We start from the raw sequence: 18,223 nt of genomic DNA, 5'->3' as shown, positions 1-18,223 counted from the left end.
TTTATAGTTCAAAGAAAGGGAAAAAAAAAAAAAAAAAGAAATAACTGTTGATTTAACTGCAGGTTAATCTTTGCTGTCTGATGCATACTTCAGAACTTTTGAAGCCTGAAGTATAATTAGTTTAGTTAAAATGTTGGCAACAATGCCTGATGGATGTTTCTTTTTTTTTTTTTTTTTTTCATTTAGTTCATATTACCGTCATCTTCTGAGTCAGCTAATGCCACTGTTGGATAAAATATCCATTGCTCAGGCACTTTGTTCATCTTCCATTTCCAAGATGCTCTTCTTCCCTCCTTTCTCTCCCTCTTAAGAACATGAGGAAGCCTCCTGTGCTTCCTCATAGATACACGCTAAGTACAAAGGTAAATCAAATTGTACTGATCGTATTTATAGATGAGAAGATGAGGTCCAGAAGTTGAATACTGACAGATAATGAATCAGAAGTGATAGCAGGGTGCTTGCAATTAGATCTGCTATATCAAGACAAATAAGAACTATGAATGGCTATAATTAGGATACACAGCAATCTGTCCAAGAATGAAAAGATGCATTCTATTTGCTTTTCAAATTGGAGAAAAGCAGCACAGCTTTAGAAATCTCTATTCTTTATTGGTAAGCTTTGCTGAAATACAATCATCAGCCACTGTTAGGGAGGGTATTATTTTATTATTTCTTCTTTTTACTGCTGGACTTGTTAAAATACTTAAAACTCAGAACACATTTGGGATTTTCAAAAGAGGCAATGCATAAATCATAGAACATGATAGTGCAATACCTGACAGCAAGTTAACAGGCAAGAGAAAGCATTCTCTTTTCTTTACTTGTTTGTTAGCGATTTCTCTTTGCAGAACATGGTGGAAAAAGTATCAGGCTAAGCTAATTATACTCTTCTTATGTAGAATTCAAATAAATATTTCTCTGAAAGGGATTCAAAGTTTTAATCTGTACAGGGTAACCTGCATCATAGCAAATGTCTACAGACGATGGTGTTTTCCACATTTCATACATGGAGTTAAGCCACCCATGCATTTATGCTAAAATGAATTATCTAATTTAAACATACTACATCAGGAAGATCTATATGTTGCTCTGAAAGTAATGCCTCCTACTTATTCTCATGGAAACTGCAACAGATAGAGCAAAATAAGAATATTTGATAGAGCAAGGTCTCAGCTGTAAAATGGTTTTTCAACATGGTTACCATTTTCATTTTTTCCAGTGATGAACAAGAGCCTGTGTGCCATGCTTGTAAGAATCTGCACCAGTAAAGGTGATCCACGGTTTCACAAGTGCTATGAAGCTGGTGTTACAAGGAAAATGTTGCCTACATGGTCCATTTTTCATCAGCCTGAACAGATGGAAGTCAGAAGCTCCCAAATCCTGAATACATGGTGGCTGTTGTAGAACAGGCCAGACAAAACTGGCAGTGTGTTCCATAGTCTTCAAACTGGTATGTGGTCTGGTATTATCGTGTTGCAAGAAAAACACTGTCTTCTTCTCTGGCCTCACTCGGGAAGTTTGAAACTTCAGTACTGCAATATATTGGCTTGAGTTCATGGTATGTGTGGGTTCTAGGAATTGCAAAAGAATCGCCCCTTTCCTATTCCAAAGGAAAACATAAATCACTTTACCCAGAGAGGGCTTAAACATTTTTTGATAAGGAATTTACATGTCACCAGTCCACAGGCTTCCATTTTGACTGCAGCTCATTGGGGTGACATAGCATCTCATCACTGGTAATGATACAAATCAGGAAACTGTCACCTTCAGACTCATGTTGGTTCAGTAGGTGCTGACAAACTTGCATATGATGTTCTTTCTGTTTCTGGGTGAGTATTCATGGCACTCATCTCATGCAAAATGTGTGATATTCCAATATTGCCACCTTTGTCTCCAGTACACTGAAGCTGATATTCAGCTTCATACTTAATTTTGTGGTTGTAATGTGCCAATTTGTATGGACGGGCTGATTGAATCATTCTTCATTTTGTGGTGTCACATCTGTGCATGGCCATGCAGAACATGGCTTGTCTTTCATGTCTCTATCATCACTGCTGAAATGCACCACCCACCACTTCACTGTGATAACATCCACTGTTTGGTCTCCATACCAGTTCAGCATATATCAATGAATGTCAGTGGGTACAGTTTTTTTCCACATGGAGGAATTCACTGACACACCTTTGCTTTATCCACACTTCCATGCCAGATGTCATTTTGTCAGCCTGCTCCTCTGCTACTCTGTGTTTCATGGCAACATGGCAAGTGGAATATTGGTGGGAAAGTTCACCCTCTGCTGCCATACTACCAACATTCACCTCTGACGCCACAGGCTAACATAATAAGATAGGAGGCATTACTTTCAGGACAGCCCTTGTACAAATGAGGTTCTATTCACATTCAGGTGTCAGAGTAAAGGGCAAATTATAAACCTGGTCTAGTACCAATTGTGGAGGTTGGTGGCCCTGCATGTGGCAAGGGTTTGGTACCTGATGGTCCTTGGGGTCCCTTCCACCCCAAGCCATTCTATGATTTTAAAAATGATTTACTAAATATTAAATAACAAGCAATATGCAAAGTGAAGCAGAGACACTTACATCTCTATTTAAATATGGAAAATAGATAAGAAGTTAATACCTGAGTACTGTCCAGAAGTCAAATACTACATATGTTCCTATGTCATTTTCAGCTTAACTGGAGAATGAAGATGCTTCTACATTCATGTTTTATTTTGAATCAGGAAAGATCTCTTGAAGCAAATATGCATATCTTTCCTAATTCCAATGCTTGGGCTCCCTGTAGGGCTTAGTATGAGAGTTTATAAGTTGAACTTCTTTTAGAGAAGTTAATCTGAAAATGCACCTTGGCTGCTGTGCAATCCACTGAGCCAGAACTGAACTAACTGTGTATATGTGGGATGATGGCTCCTTGGCACCCAACACATCTATACTTATTGCTCTTTTCATTATCTACTGGTGCGCACATGAAATTAAATCCTGAGCAAGTCTCACACTGAGTATATGATTTTTGTAGCTTTTCACTTTCAGGACAGTGATGATATAGCCAAACTGATTATGGCACTGAAGTGAACAACTGGTGTAAAAAAAGTATTGTAAATAAAATAGCCAAGCACTCTCTAACCCATCTTTCAAAACAAGGCAAGAAAAAAAAGGGTTCAGTGAAGAAAAAAATTCAAATGCAGATTTTGTTTGCCTTGTCATTCTTGATGTACCCTCCAATGGTATTTTTGAACAGAGAAAAGAGAAGAAATGAGTGCACCTGTTTGCCACAAAAGCCAGTAAAATAACTGCCAAAAGAATCACAGCCACTGAGTTTCAGCAGTGCTGTACTCAGTTGTTACACGTTGCCTCCAATGCAATTGGAGTCACTTGGACTATAGAGTGCCTTCCTGAAGTGCTCTAAAGCAACCTATCCGTAAATCTTTTATTAGTTTTTCTGTGATAAAATTAGCTACATTTCAGCCAAATATTTTCAGGTCGTTTTCAAACATAGTAAGTTTGGGGGTCCTTCCTGCTCTGCAAAGTTTTCTGACAGTGAAAATATGAATCCTATTAAATAATGTGAACATCTGTAAATGCTGAACAGCTTTAACTCATGAATATTTTTGGAGGAGCATAGGATGTTTAGTGTACTTGAAAATACTGAATCAGATGATATCCAGTTCTACTTTCTTCTGTGTTCAGTACAAAAAGATGATGGAAAATTTAAGCCTGAAGTGAAATAAAGGATACAGAATATTTAACTGCTAGAATACAGCTATGCTCCTCAGCCATTTGAAGACTCTACTTGAAATTTACTGTGAAATTTCCACTACAAATATGTCAGAACCATTTTGCCAATTGCATTTGCAATTGAAACTGAACACTTTAAAACTATTACTTTCCACTGCAACTCTGATGTTTATGAAGAAGATGACATCAAAAATACGAAAAGCAATCATGGTTTCTGATATCTTTTTGGGGAAAAATTTCAATAGAAAATTATTTTTGATCAGATTTATTAGGAATTCAAATTTATCTATTTTATTTTTTTATACTAAACAGTCTAGAAAGAGCACTACAGCCATCTGAATGTTACATCCATTACTCATACCTGAGCTGTCCTGTCAAGAGCCAAAAACCTTGTCTAGGCACTGTTTTACTGAATGTTAAGTTACAAAGTGAAATCTCCATCCCTGGACATGTTCAAAGTCAGACTGGACCAGGCTCTGAGCACACTGTCTAGCTGTAGATGTCCTTGCTCATGAACAATAAATATATTGGTTGCTCTGAATTTAGTGCCTTCTATTTATTTTCATGGAAACTTCAACTGATAGAAAGAACACAACAGAACTATTCAGTAGAGTGAATTCTCAGATACAAAATATTTTTTCAACACAGCTACTATCATTAGGTGTACATTTCACTAGTGATGGACAAAAGCCTGGATGCTACGCTCATAAAAATCTGCACCAGCAGAGGTGACCTGTTCTTGCTGCCACCATCACCACTGCTGAAACACACCACCCACCACCTCACTGTGCTAACATCCACTGCTTGATCCCCCTAAACATTCAGCAGATGCTGATGAATGTCAACAGGTACAAGCTTTTCCACACCTTTTCTTCAGAGAATTCAATTCCACACCTTTTCTTCGTAAGCATCTTCATGTCAGATGCCATTGTATCAGACTTCCCCTCTGCTACTATCAGTTGCACAGCAACAAAAATAATGGAATATCGACAGAAAGGTTCAGCATCTACTGCCAGACCACCAACATCAACCCTTGACATCATGGGCCAAGATAATAAAATAGGAGGCATTACTTTCAGTGGACCTCTCACACATTTGAAATTTTCAATATCTTTCTCCAATTCTTTGTTGAATCAAATGCTATAACTACTAGTTGACGCACTCCTGACAGCAAGGTAACTGGAGTTGTACCAGAGATTTTATTGACTGTGTGTGGGCATGGAAGCCCAGGAAGGCTGGGAGTACTTTAAGGAAGTTATTTTAAAGGTGCAGGAGCTGATGATCCCCAAGTCATGGAAGATGAGCCAATGGGCAAGGAGGCTGTACTGGCTGAACAGAAACCCCTGGCTGGAACTCAAGAGCAAAAGGAAAGTTTATGGTCTTTGGAAGAGTGGGCAAGCTACTTATGATGATTACAAGTATGTAGTGAAGCTGTGCAGGGAAAAAACTAGAAAAGCCAAAGCCCAGCTAGAACTGAACTTGGCCACCAAGGTAAAGGACAACAATAAATATTTTTATAAATACATCAACAGCAAGAGGAGGGCTAGGGAGAATCTCCATCCCTTGACGGAAGACAAAGGCAACACGGTGACCAAGGATCATGGCAAGGCTGAGGTACTTAATGTCTTCTTTGCCTCAGTCTTTAACAGTAAGTCTTGTTATTCCCTGGGCACATGGCTCCTTGCGCTAGTAGATAGGGATGGGGAACAGAATTGGCCCTGTATAATGCACAATGAGATGGTTTTGGACCTGCTCCGAAAGCTGGACGCTCACAAGTCCATGGGGCCAAATGGATTGCACCCTAGAGTGCCAAGGGACTTGGCAGGTGTAGTTGCTAAACCACTCTCCATCATCCTTCAGCAGTCCTGGCTAACCAGGGATGTCCCAGTAGACTGGAGACTGGTAAATGGGATGCCCATCTTCAAAAAGGGCCGGAAAGCTGATCCTGCTAACTACAGACCTACCAGACTCACCTTGGTGCAAGGGAAGATTATACAACAGATAATCTTGGGAGCCATCATGGACCAGTTAAAGGTCAACCAGAGGATCAGGTCCAGTTGGCATGGGTTTATGAATGGTAGATCCTGCTTGACAAACCTGATTTCATTGTATGGCAAGGTGACCCACTTAGTGGATGAAGGTAAGGCTGTTGATGTGGTCTACCTGGACTTCAGTAAAGAATTTGGCACTGTCCCCTACAGCATCCTCATGGAGAAACCGACTGTCAATGGTTTGGATAGGCATACACTGGGTGAAACACTGGCAGGATGGCCAGGGCCCAAAGAGTTATGGTCAGTGGAGTTAAATCCTGTTGGCTGCCAGTCATGAGTGGCGTCCCCCAGGGCTCGGTACTGGGGCTGCTTCTATTTAACATCTTTATTAATGATCTTGATGAGGGGATTGAGTGCACCCTCAGTAAGTTTGCGGATGACACCAAGTTTGGAGGGAGTGTTGATCTGCCTGAGGGGGAGAAGGCCACTACAGAGGGACCTGGATAGACTGGATCGATGGGCCAAGGTAAGCTGCATGAGTCAGGTCTTGCATTTTGGTCACAACAACACCAGGCAACCCTACAGGCCTGGGGAGGAGTGGCTGGAAAGATGTCTGATGGAAAGGTACTTGGTGTACTGATGGACAATTGGCTGAATATGAGCCAGCAGTGTGCCCAGGTGGCCAAGAAGGCCAACAGCATCCTGGCTTGTATCGGGAATGGTGTGGTGAGTGGGACTAGAGAAGTCATCCTGCCCCTGTACTTGGCATTGCTGAGGCCTCGCCTCAAGTACTGCGTTCAGTTTTGGGCACCTCAATACACAAGGGACATTGAGGTGCTGGAGCAGGTCCAAAGAAGGACAGCAAGGCTGGTGAAGAGCTTGGAGAATATACCCTATAAGGAAAGACTGAAGGAACTGGGGCTGTTTAGCATGGGGAAGAGGAGGCTGAGGGGAGACCTTATTGCTCTCTTCCAGTATCTGAAGGGTGCTTACAGCGAGAGCAGGGTTGGTCTCTTCTCACTGCTGACAGGTGACAGGATGAGGGGAAATAGCCTCAAGTTGTGCCAGTTAAGTTTAGGTTGGATATTAGGAAAAAATTCTTTACAGAAAGGGTTGTTAAGCACTGGAATAGGCTCCCCAGGGAGGTTGTTGAGTCACCATCCCTGAATGTGTTTAAAAAACTTTTGGACATGGGGCAAATTACAAGAATAGACTTTTCAGATCCTATTTGAATCTAATCACAAAAAAAAAGCACTAGAGCATTCTCTGATGGGATTTCTGGACTATTTTTCCTGCAAAGATTTTCTGATAATTTTGCAGAACAAACCTTCATTCCTTTTTCAACTCTTTCAGAAGATTTAAGATTTTTATGGCACAAGAGATGAGACAGAAAATTGGGCCATCAATTCTCTGGCTATCTGCTGTCCCCTACCAGTGGTCATAAATCAGTGAAAAAACATTGCTTAAGGAAAACACATGCTTAGGTATCCACTTAATTGATACTTAAAGTCACTACAGAGACTCCCCATCCCCACCAGCTACTTATAGTATAGGCCCTGGTAGAACCACATTATTGAGAAACTCTAATAGCACGTTATTGCCACAAACTACACACCAAAAAATAATTAGTTAAAATCCTTATGATTCTTCTTTTTTTTTTTCTTTGTTTTTATTTTGCTCTTTGTCTCTCTCTTACGTTACTGAACATATTGGCTCTGAGGCAAATATTATAAGCACACGAGGTTGCCTCGAGTATCTGTGAATTCTGATGTACCTGTGTATCATAGTAGCTAAAATCTTTTTTTTTTTTTTTAATATTTTAAATGTTTGAAATTCTGAGACTTCTGAAAAGGTATGATTTTGTACAGGATTGAGTATATCTCAGTTAAGGCCCCAGAGGGACTCATAGCACACCTTCCATACAATCACTGATCTCATACTTCATTGCACTGAACAATCCAGTCTTTTAATAATAATAAAAAAATAAACAAACAAATAACAGAAATGAAACCAAAATAATCCCCCAAAATACATAACAGACAAAAAAAATGCACATTAGCCCTTCATACTTCTTCATGTCCTTGGCATAGCTTATTCTACAACTTCACAGCTGATTTATGTGTCCTACACTATGTGTACCCCAAATTGTAAAATCCCAGATCTTCCTTTGACTCTAAGATGGCTCTCTACTTCAAAAGATGTTTCATGGGCAGTTGTCAAGAGCATCTCTTCTCACAGTTACATGAAGTTACATGGAATGCAACCCCACTGAATCACTCTAAATACAGCTAAAAAGAAGGTATAAAACAACGGAGTCAGACAAAATATCTCTTGTTCAAAACTATACATTGTTTTGACCCTCTTAGAAAAAATCATTATTTTTCTGATGCTCTTTGTTAAATGGGGAAGACTATAGGACCTATAGAAACATTATAGAAATTTGTATTAGTGGATTTATTTTGGTTGTGGCTTTTATTGTGTATTATGCCATCCTCCTGGATAGTACTAGAAATTGATTCTGGTTTTTTAAGGTATGTGATACTGTGTTTTGGAGTTATATGCATAGTGTAACAGACGATAGTTTAAAAAGATAGACCAATGTAAAACAATACAATTTTTCAAACACCAAAAATGAGGACGCTACAAAAAACAACAACAACAATAACAGCAAACATAACAGCACTAATAAGCCACAGTGTTAAAGTTCACACACACAGCAAGCAGAACTGCACTAATATGTCATTTAAGGTTTAGATAGATTTATTAGGTAATAGCTTATTAGATGAGAATGACTAAGCAACAGCTTGGAAAAAAATCTACTTAAATTGTAACACTTAAATGCAAATGAAGCAAAACAACATATTTCACTTATTATCATTTACTAAGAAAAAGAAATCATTCATATCAGTTAGATCAGTGCATTTCCCATTTGCAGCCTGGGAATATTTTACAAATTTTCACACTTTTGTGCCCACTTTAATATATTCTATGGAAACATGATTGTAAAAATTTCCTTTAGCTACATTTAATGTGTTTTCATTATTTAATCTCTTTAAGTCATGCATCATACTCTCCTTTGAAGAATTTACTCAAACATAATTAACATCCACATTTAAAAGACAACTTAGAGCTCTTCAAGGACCAGCTTAGAGGCATCCCATGAGTTAGAGCACTGGGAGGTGTGGGGGTTCAAGATTGCTGGTTGACATTCAAGCACTACTTCTACCAAGGTCAAGATTAGTGCATTCTTAATAGAAAGAAACTGGGGAAGGGTGGCAGAAGACCCACATGGATGAGGAAGGTGCTCATGAAAAAATTCAAATGGATGAAGAAAGTCTATGAATTGTAGAAAATGTGTCTGGTCACTTGGTAGGAATATGGAAATGTTGTCAGGATGTGCAGGACTGTGATGAGAAAAGCTAAGACCCATGCAGAATTAAATCTGGTGAAGGAGGTTAAGGACAAAAAGAAAAGCTTATTAAGTATGTCAGTAGCAAAAAGAAGACTAGGGAAAATGTGGGTCCTCAGCTGAATGAGGTGGGTGAGATATGATAATGGAGGACACTGAGTTACTGAATGCTTTCTTTGCTTCAGTCTTTACTGCAAAGACTGCCCCATGGGAATTCCAAACTCCGGAGATAAGAGAGAGAGTCTGGAGAAAGGAAGACTTCCCAATGGTCAGAAGGGATCCTGCAAAGGCAATGCACCCTGACAAGATGCATCCATGAGTGCAGAGAGAGCTGGCAGAAGTGACTGCCAAACCACTCTCTTTCATCTTTGAAAGGTTATGGAGAACAGGAGAGATGCCTGAAGTTTGGAGAAAAGATAATGTTACTCCAGTCTTCAAAAAGGGCAAGAAGAACGCTTCTGTTTCTAGGAAAGTGATGGAAGAGCTTATTCTGGATGTCATCCAGGAGAAAGTGGAAGAAGGGAGGGTTATCAGGAATAGTCACCATGGATTCACCAAGGGAAAATCATACTTTAATAATCTGGTAGCCTTCTGGATGTCATGACTGGTTGGGTAGATGAACAGGCAGCAATGGCTGTAGTGTACCTTCACTTTAGCAAGGTGTAAGATACTATTTCACATAGTAGGTAGGCTTAGGAAGTGTGGGATAGCTGAGTGTACAGTAAGGTGGATTGTGAACCAGCTGACTGGTAGAGTTCAGAAGGCTGTGATCAGCAGTGCACAGTCTAGCTGGGGGCCTGTGGCTAGCAGTATTCCCCAGAGGTCTGCATTGGCTCCAGTTTTATTCAACATTTTCATCTATGATCTGGATGAAGGAACAGAATGCACCCTCAGCAAGTTTGCTGATGATATGAAGCCAGGAGGAGTAGCTGACACACTGGAAGGATGTGCTACCATTCTCTGAGACCTGGACAGACAGAGGAGTTGGGTGGAGAAGAACCCTGTGATGTTCAACAAGGGCAAGTGCAGGGTCCTACATCTGGGGAGGAATGGGCATGTGTATCAGTACAGGTTAGGGGCTGGACTGCTGGAAAGGAACTCTGCAGAGAAGTTATCCTGGTGTAAATGAACTGACTGTGAGCCAGCAGTGTGCCCTTGAGGCCAAGAAGCTGATGGTATCCTGGTGTGCATGAAAAAGAGTATGGCCTGCAGACGGAGGTGATCCTCCCTCTCTATTCTGCCCTGGTGAGGCCACGTCTGGAGTACTGTGTCCTGTTCTGAGATCCCCTGTTCAAGTAAGATGGAATTTCTGGAGAGTCCAGTGCAAAGCCACAAAGATGATTAGAGGCCAGGAGTATCTCCCTTGTGAGGAATGGGGAAAAGACCTGGAACTGTTCAACCTGGAGTAAGGAAAACTTGGAGGTGGGGGGAGGTCTTATAAATGCTTATAAATTCCTAATGAGCAGGAGTCAAGTGGATGGAGCCAGGATATTTTCACTGGTGTCCAACAACAGAAAAAGGGACAGTGAGCACTAACTTGTACATAGGAAGTTCTAAATGAATATAAGGAAAAAAAATATTTATTTTGAGGGTGACAGAGAACTTTAAAAAAAAACTGTCCAGAGAGGTTGTGGTGTCTCCTCTGAAGACAGTGAAAACCTTTGCTGTGTAATCACCTCTACAGAGCATGCTTTATCAGGGAGTTTGGACTAGTTGATCTCCTTCCAAACCCTATGATTCTGATTCTGTGATCTAATTACCTGAGATATGTTTAGATGGCACAGAGCTACTAAATAAAGGATCCAACCTGTCAACTTACTCTCAGCTGTAAGATCGCTGTTTCAATACAATAAAACAGTGCTGCAAGAGTAGCAGAAGATATTCATTACCACAGGTGCACTTAAACAAAACATTAAGTCTACTGAGACACTACTTAACCAGTTTTAGCTTTTGGCCTATAATTAAATTACGCTGAAGTTATTTCCTAATCAGGTGATGGATTCACTTGCTGTCCTTGAATGATCAGTTGCTATTACTTTGGTAATTCAAAACTAAACTGCTACCACTTCTAGTGGGCTCTCATGGAAACAAACAAACAAACAAACAAACAAAAACTTACAACAACAACAAAGAGTCATTCTATCCTTAGCTTTGTATACAGAGAAATCAGGAGTTTGCTTTGATGTGTCCTATCTGGGCAGTGCACCTCCTGTACAACACAATTCATTTCAAGTTTAGTTATGTCTACTTACTGTCTAGTTGCTTGTCTCTTTTGTTTGGTAACAGAGGTTACTCTGACGTTGCTTCTCATTTTGACTTCAGATTGTTTTATGCAATGTGTTTCTGCTGTCAGACTTCCAATAATATTGTTTCAAATTGAACAATAATCTACTGCTACCAAGATAGTTTTAAAATAAAGGAGAATGTCAGCAGTTGGTTCCCATGAAATCTCATTAGTCTCTTCCAATTGATTTGACATATCTTGGTAGAGAACAACTCATTACTATGCAAATTGAGATAACCTCTGTTTCTAGGCTAATTGTCATATAGCAGTTTACATCTGAAATACACTTGGTAATTTTCAGACCAATCTTACAAGCCTAAATTATCGGGGAATTAAAACAGGACTTTCTAAGCAAATTGATATACTGACTGTGAAATGCCTCTGTCCTTTCTGTAATACCAGATACTCACATATTATGTAATTCCACAGATAAGTCCCAGTCTGTTGGATGTTTTGGCTGACAAGCCAGTTTCTGTTTGTTTTATACTGAGTAACACGTACAAGGATTTCTGTTGACATTGATGAAACTTTGTGTAGACCAGGCATGTCCAGCTCACAGTCCACAGGCCACATGTGGCACTTTGTTGTTGTGCCATCATGCCATCTTCCCTACCAAGCAGCCCAGCCCGGCCCTACAAAGAGAAACAGTGGATAAAGGAAGAGTGTTCAATGAAATATGGACAGACAAGTACTTTTTCTGTAGATACAACTATATGGCACTGTGCTTCGTTTGGAAGGAAAGCATGTCAGTTTTCAGAGATTACGACTTGACACTTATGCAAAAACATGCTGCCAAGTTTCATGCATAGCAAACGCTTCATAAAGACAAAAAGTGGAACTGAAAAAAGTTTTCATCTCAACCAATTTAAAAAAAAATGTTAGAACTCAAAAGGATTCTATTATAAAAGCTGGCAATATGGTAGCAAAACTGACTGCAAAAGAAAAAAAATCAAAACCATGTATTAATGTTGAGTTTATTTAGCAATGTATGGAATGCACGACAGATACGATTTATTCAGATACAAAAAGCAATTTTTCTGAAACTAGTTAGTTGCACTGAACTATAGCTAAACAAACTGAAGAAACAGGAAAATCTATTGAAAGGAATTTGAAAAGCAAAACTGCTATTTTCAAACTTACTGCTTTTGTGATAGATAAATGTACTATTGTTACAGATACAGCTTAACTTGCAATTTTTTTTAGAGGTATTGATAATGAATGTAATGTCACCAAAGAAATGCCTTCTTTGGTGTCATGAAAAGATAGAACTGATTCCCTTGATTTGTATGAAGTGGTAAAATTTACATTAAAGAGATTTTCTTTAACCTTCATCAGCATATCTGCTACAGCTACTGATGGCGTCCTGGTCACAATTGAAAAAGACTTATAAAATTAATAGAAGACGATGCAATTGCCACCAGCAACTCATGCTTGATGAATGTCACTGAATTGTACATCAAGAAAATCTTTATGCAAAAGCTTTAAAAATTGATAATATCTTGCAAGTCATGATCAAAGTTATGAATTTCTTAGCATCTAAGGGATTGAGTAATTTCCAGTTCCAGGAGTTCCTTAAAAGTATGGATGCCAACCATGGGGATATCTTTTACTTTTCTGAAGGAAGGTGACTTACTCACGGTAAAATGCTAAGAAGATTTTATAATTTGCAAAATGAAATCAAGTCACTTATGGAATCAAAAGGAAAATTGGTGTCAGAAAATGAAGATTAAAATAGTTTATGGATTTGGCATTTTTGGTCAATTTGGCTGCTCATTTAAGTGAGTTGGACATGCATCTTCACAGTGAAAATCAACTTATATTTTTCAAATCGCAATGGTGCTTAAAATGAAACCTAAGTTATGGCAAGCTCAAGTAATGGCAAAGAACTGCATGCATTTTGATACACTGGTTAAATACAGTCCTGTGAATAATAAAATGTATACACATTTGCTTCTCTTTTGTTAAATAATTTGAAAATAGGTTTCAAGATTGTGGAAAAGATCAGTTTCTTTGCATATTTGTACCTCCATTTTCAGTTGCAATAAGTACATTTACCTTCAAATTTTCAAATGGAATGTAGAGAATTGCAATCAGATATTCAACTCAAATTAAAATTTGATCATGTCTCTTTACTAGACATTTATAAGCCCTCTCTTAACAGAGAAAAGTATCCCCCACTTTACAGTCACTCCTTATTCACGTCATTGCTTTTTGGCAGGATGCAGATTTGTGAACAATTTCAAGGATGAACTACAGGAAGAGTAAAATTTCAGAAAAACCGTCTCACAGACACCTTGAGAACTTACTAAGAATTGAAACCACTTTCAAATGAGCCAAACGGATGGACTAGTTTCACAGGGTCAAATATCTCACTACTTCTAAGATTTTGTTGCTTTTTTTAAAAACTATTTCAATAAAAAATATTGAAAAACCCATAAGATTTCTTACTTGTACATATTAAGTATGTTATACATTTTATGTGTAGCCCAAGATAATTCTTCACGCAGTCTGGCCCAGGCAAGCCAGAATGCTGGACACCCATTGTGTAGAAAGAACAATGCAAACAAATGCAGAAGACTTCAATAAAAAAAGTAGTAAAAAACAATGCATTTTTGACAATAGACATACCTAGTAAAAGATAATGAAAACTGAAGTTATATATCAAAGTAATATTATGTTTAAATACCCTAACTCTTACTGGGACTTATTTAAAAATCAAGTTACAAAGATGTCTTTGGATAGAGTATGCTGCAGAAATTTGTCCACTGATCTTAACATTGGAAGGTGAGTAATAAGAAGATTCCCTTCCTTTTTGGTGAATCTACAGGAATGCAATTAATTCAGGCACAACACAATCTTAATATAACAAATGACTGATTGCTTGCTTGAAAACTCAGTAACAGTGTCAATTCCCTGCCCTCCCCTTTATTCCCGAAGTAAGAATAACCAGTGATATTTTGCCTTTTGTCATGTAAAACACATATTGCAAGATTTTAAATAATATTAACAACAAAAACATACACTTATACAACATCACCTCTCTGCTGCATGGCATTACATCTCTGCTACTACATGGTAAACCAAATTCAGCAGTAAAACACACACTGTTAAACTAATATGTCAGCTGTCCTTTACAACGTATGTGAAAAAGTAACTTTTCATTTTAGTTTATGTTCTTTGATCTACATCTCAAGTGCTAACCTAACACCTGTCTACAGGGGACCCGTGATTTTATTATTAATGTAATTCACCAGCGGACTGCAACAACATTTCCTGTACAAAAGAGAAAAAAAGTCAAAATTATACTCACAGTACTGTAAATTAAAAATAATAATAATAAAAAAAAATAGAAAGAAATCAATTGAATCCATCCGTCCATCAAACAGCATGTCATGGTTTAATGGTTTTTTCATTGATATTCCATATCATAACATCATGTAGTTTTGGAAATCCTCTTTCACATTTTATTTATTAGCTTCAATTCCAATCATATTGTATTCTATTGTGTTATCTCACATTCCACTACTTTATTTAGCAAATTAAGTTTTTCCTTGGCTCACTGCTGCCATTATCCTTTGTCCAGACCCACCTCCCTACCTTGTCCCTTCTCCCTTCCCTTTGCCAGGACGTGGGTTTGTGGGTCACGGAACCAGGCAGAAGCACTGACACAGAATAATGCAAAAAAAAAAGAGACATTGAATGATAATCAAACAAGTGCTAGTCTGAAATATGTAAGATCATAGTTTCATGACAGTGTTTGTGTTGAACATAAGGATTGATTCAGAAATGCAGTATGCTACAATTGGCTTCTCGAATAACCTTATTTATGTGCCATAAGAACTCGAGACAGGGGAAGAACAAAAAGTCCTTTCACCAGTTAGATGAAAAGTAATAAATAAATTAATAAATAATTCATTAAGTAAATCAGAACAGCAACTATATCCTACTGGAACAAAGGAATTCTGCTTTCACTCAGAAAATATAGGTAAGGAAATGGCAAAGCTCATAACTCAAGGAAAAAGTCTCAAGATTGCTGAGCTGATGAGAATGGAAGCTAGTGCAGCTGACAAAGACTCTTACAATGACCGCACTGTTTAAACCTCACATTTCATTCAATTTTTTTAGTGTCATGAAAATATAAAAAGCAAGGTTATTAAATGAGAAACCAGTTTCAGAGAAATGTTCTCAATCATGTAGAATAAACAAAAATACTAGTTAGCCTTAAGGAGTAAAGTTAATCAATTCAAGATGCTAGAAATGTTCAGCCTGGAGAAGAGAAGGCTGTGGGGTGACCGCATTGCAGCCTTCCAGTACCTAAAGGAAGCCTACAAACTGGAGGGGAGTCAACTCTTTACAAGGGTAGATAATGGCAGGACAAAGGGAAATGGTTTTAAGTTGAAGGAGAGAAGATTTATGTTGGATATGAGGGGAAAGTTCTTTACGGAGAGAGTGGTGAGGTGCTGGCACAGGCAGCCCAGAGAGTTTTTGGATGCCCCGTCCCTGGAGGTGTTCAGTGCCAGGCTGGATGGTGCCCTGGGCAGCCTGGTCTAGTATTAAGTGTGGAGGTTGGTGGCCCTGCCTGCAGTGGGGGGCGTTGGAGCTTGATGATCCTTGAGGTCTCTTCCAGCCGAAGTCATTCTGTGATTCTGTGATTGTGATTCTATGAAATAGTGTAGAACAGATGAATGTAGAGGTCAATATAGATGTACCGTAAAGATCTGTTCAATTTCCTAGCCTGCAGCATTTAACAGATGATCAAAAGAAAAGGGAAGATGGAGAATGTAGGGGATATGCACTTCAGGAGGAGAGATTCACATCTGTGAAACTTCTGAGGCACAGTTTGGTGGTGCAAGGTTATCTTACATTTATTTGTGCACATGCTGTATAAATTTGTATGTATACATATAGATACTAATAAAGGTAGTGATTCGCTGCGTTTTAAAATCTACAGAAAAGGGAACTCCAAGAAAATATGGTTGTGTTATCTTCAGAAAAAGAAGATAACTTTGTTTTAGTCTAATATTTTATTTTCTACTTATTCAGCTGTTTCATTTACTTCTAATTCCAAAAAAGTGAGATAACATTTTGTTTTTGTTTCAAAGTTTGAGTTGTTCATTTTTGCCATACTTACTGCTTGAGTTCTGCACCACTTCCTCATCCACCCACTCCTGTCCCACCCCATGCTCCATCCTATTATGCTTCTCTAACAATGAACCCACTGGAGTGTAAAGCTGCATGGGGCCTTATAAGGATGGTCTTCAAGTACTAGTTATTGAACAAATAAAAATCAAATTGCCCCGTGTGTAATAAATTCACATTGTCCAAAAACACAATGCTCAATTAAAAGTGCAAGAGGCTTCCTATAAAATTTTTGATACTGCAGCATGTTTGTCAATGAATTAATTTCAGATATCACAAAAACAGAGAGAACAAAAATCAGGAAATACTATTTTGAGTGTGGGCCGTAGGCCTTCTTTTGAAGCCTGGTAGAAGAGGTAAAAAATATCAAAAAGCTATTAAAGGAGATATGCAGCAGGATAATGCAAAAAACCCACTGACATAATAATTCAATTAAGAGCTGAGTAAAATAGTAACACTATTAAAAGGAATTATATTTTTTAGGATGATAATATTTCCAGGCAAATGTGTAAACAATTATGAAAGCATGTACTCTTATCCTCCACAGAATGGCAGTCAGGCTTAACCTCTAGATTATTTATTACAATATGTGCTTTATGTTGACAACCTCTCTTCCAAAATTTCTTGTGTGGTTTTAAGCATGCTATTCAGGACATGAGTACCAATTGATATCTTATGTTCCTGAATCCAATACTCAGACAATGAGTGTGTAACTCATCTCAGATATAGTTAGCACTCTGAAAAATTACTCTGTTAGACTTTCAGGTTCCTTTTACTAAAAAAGGAGGGCAACAGATATTTCCAAGTCAGTTGCAGTACTTGAATGTAGACATCTAGTATTAGTGATATCAGTCAGCCTCAGGATTAGCCTGTAAACATAGATTTGCTGTATTAACAGGACGTTAAAGGAAGATTTAGGAAGAGAAAGAAGGTTACTAACATGTAGAAACACCATAATCACAACAATCAAAGCACTGATTTCCATTTCACGTATAAATTCCTGTGCTTATAGTGTGGCCCTGCAGCCTACCTGAGGTTCTTTCAATGACCTATCAGCTTCTGTAGTAAATTCTCTGGAGTACTGAAACCACTGTGTATGTATATATATATATATATATATATATATATATATATATATATATATAAAACAACAACGGAATACCAACAACAGATGCAGTGTTCTATCAATTTTCAGAGCTGATTTCAATCTTTTTTATGAAGCTCGATGTTAGAAATCTTAGATCAAATCTAACTCTTGAGAATTTAAGACAGTTTAGACCTGTCAGCCTTATTCATCCACATCTAGGTCAGAAGCCTTGCATTCCTGAAGACAACAATGAAACACAAGGATATTCTCAAGTGAGGGTGTCTTCGTATTTCTTTTACACTACTGCACTTCTCCAAAATTGTGGTTAGGCAGTGGAACGGGCAGCCCAGGGAGGTAGTTGAGTCACGGCCCTCAGAGGTGTTCACGAAATGTTTAGATGTTATACTGAGGGACATGGTTCAGTGGGGAAATGGTGGTGGGTAGACAGTTGGACTAGATGATCTTGGAGTTTTTTTTCCAACTTTGATGATTCTGTTTCTAGGAATTAGTAATAGGGCACTATTATAGTGCACTCACTTACGTAGTGAAAAAGAGAGTTTG

The sequence above is a fragment of the Gallus gallus genome, chromosome Z (genome assembly GCF_016699485.2).
Source record: "Gallus gallus isolate bGalGal1 chromosome Z, bGalGal1.mat.broiler.GRCg7b, whole genome shotgun sequence".
NCBI classification, from domain to species: Eukaryota; Metazoa; Chordata; class Aves; order Galliformes; family Phasianidae; genus Gallus; species Gallus gallus.
This window is presented reverse-complemented; position numbering follows the sequence as displayed.